Source organism: Colias eurytheme, chromosome 11 (assembly GCF_061535395.1).
Source record: "Colias eurytheme isolate Ceu_HAF_F1 chromosome 11, ilColEury1 Martin Lab GWU primary, whole genome shotgun sequence".
Taxonomy (NCBI): Eukaryota; Metazoa; Arthropoda; class Insecta; order Lepidoptera; family Pieridae; genus Colias; species Colias eurytheme.
The window spans coordinates 12522617-12530115 of NC_142990.1; positions in this window are offsets into that span (position 1 = coordinate 12522617).

A 7499-nucleotide genomic window follows, 5' to 3' on the forward strand; every position below is an offset into this window, starting at 1 on the left:
AAAAACAATTTAAGCTAATGTTGTAGAAGGAAATGTTATAATTTCATAACATACATAATTAAAAATATGTTGTTCATAATTAACACTAGTATATCGATAATTGGTGTAATTATAAAAAAAATATAACAGTCACACATTAGGTACATTATAAATCAAACTGAAATATGCGTTCAACAATATTAGCAAATAAAAACGATTCGTCGAAATTTGTCACGCCACTACAATAATTTATTTCTAACCATGTTTACATTAATTATCCCAGTCAACACATTATGTATATAATTATCTATACACATACAAAACGCATTCAACGCAAGGTGTGAAATCTCGATCGACATTGAAAAAACTCACAGATAACTCGCTGCATGTATAAATTATGTTACGAATTAATGAAGCAAGGTCGCTTGAATACATTTTCCGTTTACTTTCGTGTTCAACGTGCTCGCTACGTCATTATAATTTATGTTAACTATACAATAAATTCATTACGACGCGCGCTCAGATACGAACCATTGGTTCCGCTACCCGCCGCTAGATGGCGTAACGTGTACTGAAACAATTTGACGTCTGTATTTTCTATCGCCTGAAGCTCGCAATAAAAGTTTGCCGCTTGTCTAGGCTGCAGACTCAACACTGACGTAGTTATGTTAATATAGTGAGTCGGTTTAGTGGGATCATTACAATATTTCAGTAAGTAATGCTCAACCACACGCAAACTTTGTTTTTAAGGTTTTTGACATTGTCTCTCTAATAGAGGCTATTAATGAGACGTTTTTATTAAATGGATTATGTTGTAATGTGGTAGTGTTATTGTGAATGTGAATTACGCTGGGTTTAGTGGTTATAATAATTATTCACTGTTAAACTTAAAAGTTTTGATAAATATAGAGGTTTTGTGTAAAAATAAATACTGTTACTAGTCAATGTGAAAAAAACATGTTTAGGAACTAATGAATGAAAACATTTTGACTGTAGTTATCTTTTATAGGCTAAAAAATGCGAGGGAAATAAGTAAAACAAATCTCTCGTGTTTCAGAATAAGGTTTATTGTGACTTTACGAATATTTTTTTATTTCTTATTAGAACTTAATCAGACCATATCGACAGGATTGTATAAATGAGATTTAAACTTATTTCCGTACAGATATACATTATATACCTACTGAATAGTAATATTGCACTATATCTACTGAATAGTACCTAATATTGCACGCAGGTAATATTATACTTTCATACTTACCTATTTGTCATTTTGGTTTCGATTAAGAAGTATTATAATTTATAACAATCTATGAGTTATTAAGAAAATATTTATAGAGCACTTACTTCCAAAACTATGCGTACATCTAATATACATTTGTTTATTCCTATGCAGATTCCCTAATAACTTATGCAAAAACTAGTGTTTTCAATAGAATATTCCCTCTAGAGTGACATTTTAGTGCTAACGGAAAATCACAACACATACTCGTATATAAATTATCAACTGTCGTACATTCCATTTTCCGCACACACGCATAGATTTCCATCTGTCTTTGTGTGCGTGCAACTATCTCTTTCGCACATATTACAAGCGCATTTCCCATCTCACTCGCCTATAGTGAAGTGATGTATTTTGTAGTCTATTATGCAGCGCTTAGTAATTCAGATGTTTGGTCATAAATTGAAATTTTTCGTGACCTTGGAGTGGAAAGTTGGTTTTTCTTTGCTTTTCTTTGTATATTTTGTTCCTTTTACAAAGATTGATTGTTAAAAGTTAGCTAGGCCTAGAGGTATGCTTTGGCGGTAGCGCGATGTTTTTCATAATGCATAATTGCTGAATTTACTTAAAAAATATAATTTTGTAGGCTACGACAGTTTTGTGAAGATTCTCATTTACCTATGCATTTCAAACTTATAAGGATTTGCTAAACGATTGCTTGTTTTAAAAACATTTTCGTGTGTTCCTCACAAATACGAAACATAGGCTACCAAACGTATACAAAAATATATTAATTACAATGGCTGTCGTGGCATAGGAAAAATCCCGTCCTAGAGTGTGGTGTACGTTATCTTCCAATGACCAATCATACAAAATACATTTGCTCGTCCACCGGGCGGGTCGGGCGGGGGGGGATGTAGGCGTTGCCGCGCATGCGTCCCGTTGTCAAGACAACCGCACGTAACTGCGTCTGTGTGAGTTACAGCGTGGATATCAGCTTTTGGTGTTCCGTTTAAAAAATTAAAACAGCTGTTTATATGTTGTTATTTTTCCGATTAGATAGTACATTTGGTTATAAAATATTAAATAAACTTGTAAATTATTGTGATAAAAGACATGATAGCAAGATATAAGTTCTTTGATATGGAAAAGAATCGATATGTGCCTTCGTTATAAAGGAATGCGTTTCTTTATTGAAAATTATTGGAAGCATTCCAATCGTGAAACAACAACATAACGATTAATAAAAAACAACTGTATTTTTGAAATATTTTAATGCATATCAATTTTTTGCATGAACAATAACATCCCGTAGATCGGCTATATAACAAGAAATAATTGTACAAAAACGACAAGATATCATTCAAGTATTAACATTAATAAATAATATAAACAAATAAGCGTTCCAACCGAATCAAAAGCACATGTCTTCAAAGTCAATGACACACTGCACTAAACGATTTATTTACGCATATTTCTAAATATATTAAATCGATGACGTCACAACACGCCATTACACCGTACGAGGACTACAGCACACATGCGCGCGGCGCGCACACACGCACACCGCATGTATTTACTGCGTCACGTCGCACGCACACAGACGCACCACGCCCCACTATCTATGCTATACGTAAATTCCGTAGAGACCTGAAAAGGAGATTTCCAAGGGCCTTTTGAAACCTTCGGCTTTTAACCGTTAAAGCCTTTGTGGACTCTCACGGGAGATAATCGTAAAACCGACGATTCTTTGATGCCTGATAGAGGGCCTTAAATGTAAGAGCCTGGTATGTACTACCGTTTATATAAGCTCATGTATTGCTATTTGTGCTTGACAATCGATTACAGCTTTGTTGCACGTTATTGCAGTTTAAATATTGTTTATTCACGGCAAGAAACAGCATATTTAAGGTTAAAATGTTCTTTCAAAAAAGTGTCCGCAAATAGAGTGTTCACATAATATCTACCGTTGTTGTATAAAAATAACTATGTTGACGTAGTAATAACTAAAATATCATTATGTCTCATAAAATTCAGTTTTTATTATGAAATTTATATGTTCTTTACTACTTTCATTTCGTAGAATTTTCATTCAATTTCCCAATTCGCTGGTAACATGTTTAGGTATTATCGATGCTAAACTTTATGACATTTTACGATCTGTATGAACAATAAATTTCAAATTTATATGCTGAAATGAAAGTAGTCTGTTATGTTATGGAATCATATAGATATTGTCCAGATGTTTCCTAATATATTAAAATTATTTATGTACCTATCGTTACATGGTTAAAGCTGAAATTTGGCTAGAAACCACACTTAAAAATTTAATAAAGTATACATTACATACAAGTAGGTACATTTAACAGCAGATCTAAATACACAGATATTCCTATCTATTTTCACGGTTTTACAAATCGTGTAACCATAATATTTTTTCCGTGGGTTCGCATTTAGCCATTTTTCTCAAAAATTGTTCTCATTTAGGATCAAATCCCCATATTCTGATCGATCGACACTCGACACACAACTCTCTCTGAAATCGTAAGAAGCGGAGATCATCTATCTCAACTTCGCAAATTCTTTAGAAAACAAAAGCGAAACAACTAAAAGGTACTGAAAGGACTATAATGTCATTGTCATCACCAAAAGCATTCATTATACACTTCTGGATCTTAGGAAGTGATGAAATTTTGTTGTTCAGTGAGCGTCCGGCAGATTCACAACCTACCACCACTGCAACTTTCTGTCAAGAAACAAAAATGTGAATCATACTATAGTCACTGTAGGTCATGGACTATACACTGAAATGGTAAACACTTAGCATCTACCAGGATCGCAGGAATCGCAGAGGCCCTGCACACGTGCTGCGAGCGCCTTCCAATCTACCACCACTGCTATATTCTAGAAAACAAAGAAGGGTATTAAGAGTCACTGTAGATCATGAACCGCATTGTCCTTGTAACCACGTATAGCATCTACCAGGATCGCAGGAAGCGCAAAGGCCCACGCCGGCCACGCGTTTCGTTACCACCTACCACTGTATTGCATGGTTTTTTCAGGAAACATAACTAACCAAATGAGAGGAGCACTGTTATAGGTCATGGATTATAACATCACGCATCCACGCATCTACCAGGATCGCAGGAAGTGCAGAGGCGCACGGGCTGCGCGCTGGCCACCACCTACCACCGCGTTTTTTTTTCAGGAAACAAAAAAGCGAATCAAATAAGAGGCACTGAAGGTCACGGCCCCATCGATCCGACGAAAGTGAGACCGCCACTACTAACACCGTCCCGTTGGCTATGCAGCCTGAATTAATCGCGCATATATTTGAATACATTTGAAGCGGTGGTCGTCGTCCTCTTAAGTTCAACCGATTTTGTTTCGTGCACGCTTTTTCGGGATGTTTGTAGGAATCTAAATGTGAAGTAGCTTTGTTGATCGCAAGGTTGGTATCACCTGAGCGTGGAGACGGTGCGTTTGATGCATCTGCAATAAATAAAAAAGATAGTTTTCAGGTTTTACATGCGATCTGTTAAAGATAATTTCCCGGACGGTAATGCTATAAGGTTAATGACAAATTGATTAGAAGAATGCAATTTAATTTAAATTAAAGAAAAATCAATTAAATAGGTACTTTTTTTTCCAGTTTTCGGTTCAGCTCGAACAAAATGTTTTTTTCTTTTACGCATATCTCAAAATTAAACGGGAAACGGTAAACAAATTTAAACGGGAATAATGGTAACTTTCTGGAAGTTACCATTATTTTGAAATAGTCTTTAAAAGCCTATATCCAGCAGTGAAAGATGTAATGATACCTAATGATGATGATTTAAAAATGAAACTAATAATAATATCCGAAGCTACAAGTTGACTACTATCAACTATGTAGGCAAGTTATCTTAAAAGCGAACCATCATTTCCGTAGCTCAAAAGGATATTAACAATGCAGCAGTTTATACAATTGACGCTTCTCCTCTGGAAATAGCAAGCTATTAAGATACAGTCATATGAACTGAATATTTTATTTAATACAGTATTTTATATTATGTAACTAGATTCCAAAATTTATACGAAATAGTTGGTCGCCACTCGCCACCAATGTTTATAAGGAACTAGCTTACCGCCCGCGGCTTCGCCCGCTTTGTCTAAAACCTAGTAAATTATATACCAAAACCTTCCTCTTGAATCACTCTATCTATTAAAAAAACTGCATCCAGATCCGTTGCGTAGTTTTAAAGATTTAAGCATACAAAGGGACATAGGGACAGAGAAAGCGACTTTGTTTTATACTATGTAGTGATGATAAACACGTAAGTAGTTTCATAAATTTTACGACATATTTTGTTAAGATTAAAATATTATCTGTAGTTATTTAGATGTAGGTAGTTACTTTGTTTCCTTTTGTAATTAAGTTGTTGTTCCTTAAAATATATTTACAATGACTTCAAAAACCAGCATAATATTATAGTAGGTATACAATACAATCCTTACAAAAATTTCTTCTGATTCTTGTATCATTTCTTCATTGATCGGTTGAAAAAGAAGGGTTTTCTACATGTCCTACACAATATAACTCATCTATTTGTATCACGCATTATGGCCGAGCCCCTATGGAAAGTGGGGTATTGCTATTCCTGTCTCGTCCCTGCAGATACCTTACGAACATTGTCTAATATGAACAAAGCGGTGTGCTGTATTTTGAACTGAGTATAATTAAAAAGGTGGCGCCATATTTTTCTATTTACAAAAAACTGACTAGTACAAGAGAAGAAAATTTGGCTGATTTTAAATGTTACATTTTTCCTTACTTTTCATAGATGCTTCATCTATAAATGAACAAGGTAGGTATGTAACAAGAGGAGATGTTTTCAATTCGGGCCAGTAGTTACTGAGGTAAGCTCGATCAATCAAACAAATAGTATTTATTAATAGATATATTCATCGGATTATATTTATCATCCTCCTTATTATTAATGAGTCTGAACCAAAATATCACAGTATTTTCTTGTACCAGTTCACAGTTGTGATCGAATTCTTGAAACCTACAAGTGTAATTACGCAAAAATGTATGATATGACATTAAATTCTACGGTCTAGAGGTCTAAATAAATATCTTCCATTTTTTAATCAGTACTGTAAGTACAATTTTGTATTCAAACTTAATATACCTAAGTAAATAGGAAAAGCAATCTTTTACGTACCTATGTGATAATTTTAAAAAATAATTCCTATTTCGCTGTAACTTAACTAAAAATTTATTATTTTCAATTTTTAAAATTACACATAGTTAAGATAAAGTCAGCCAATACTTATATAAGAAATAAGCTTACGTAAAGCTCGTATCGGCGGCCATCTTTGCCATCTCTATCGATATTGCTCGCTGTACCAGATTAAAACGCTTAGACGTGCCTACAGCATTGTGCTGCGTTTTATACAGAATATTATGAATTAATTAATATATAACACAGTGTTCGATGGGAGGAAATTAACCATATATAACGTGTGTTGAAACATAGGTGAGAAAATTTAAGCTTCATTCTATTTATTATCGTTATGGTAATAAGGTTTTGGAGCAATGATTGTTAATCATTATCACTACATAGTTAAAAACAAAGTCGCTTTCTCAGTTCCTATATATGTTTAAATCTTTAAAACTACGCAACGGATTTTGATGCGGTTTTTTTTAATATATAGAGTGATTATCGAGGAAGGTATTAGTATATAATTTATTAGCTTTTGGAAGAAGTTAGTTTGACCAATAAAATAATGGCATCGCGAATCATAGATTGTACCTATACTTTTTAAGTTCAATTGTATGCATGTCGTTGGAAAAGATATTCAATTACTTATTTTTAAAAGTATTATCAAAATCAAGTGACTCCTCAAATTAAATTGCTTACTAGTATGTTTGTTTACCTATATGTAAAACAGCGTTATTTGCTTGTTTTAGAATTGAAAACTCTACCACCATAAAAATTTCTACTCTTTAAACTTGAAGTTCCTCCAATACTTTCAAAGCTTCTTTTAATTCATATGAAGACATAGCCCACGTATCCTGCTCGGGGGCAACGACCTGATTAAGATGCGACACACGCTTGACTTTTGTCGCCGACTGAATAAGGTCGGGCTCATTGTGGATGTGGGTTACAAACAATGTTTGATTTGTTTGTAATGACGCTGAACAGGATACTTTAAGTTTAAAAATACTTCATGGAGGGAAAATCTTGAAATTGTACTTACAAAGCTTTAATTAGCGGCTTTTAGTGTGATTTGGGCAGATGATGATAACGAC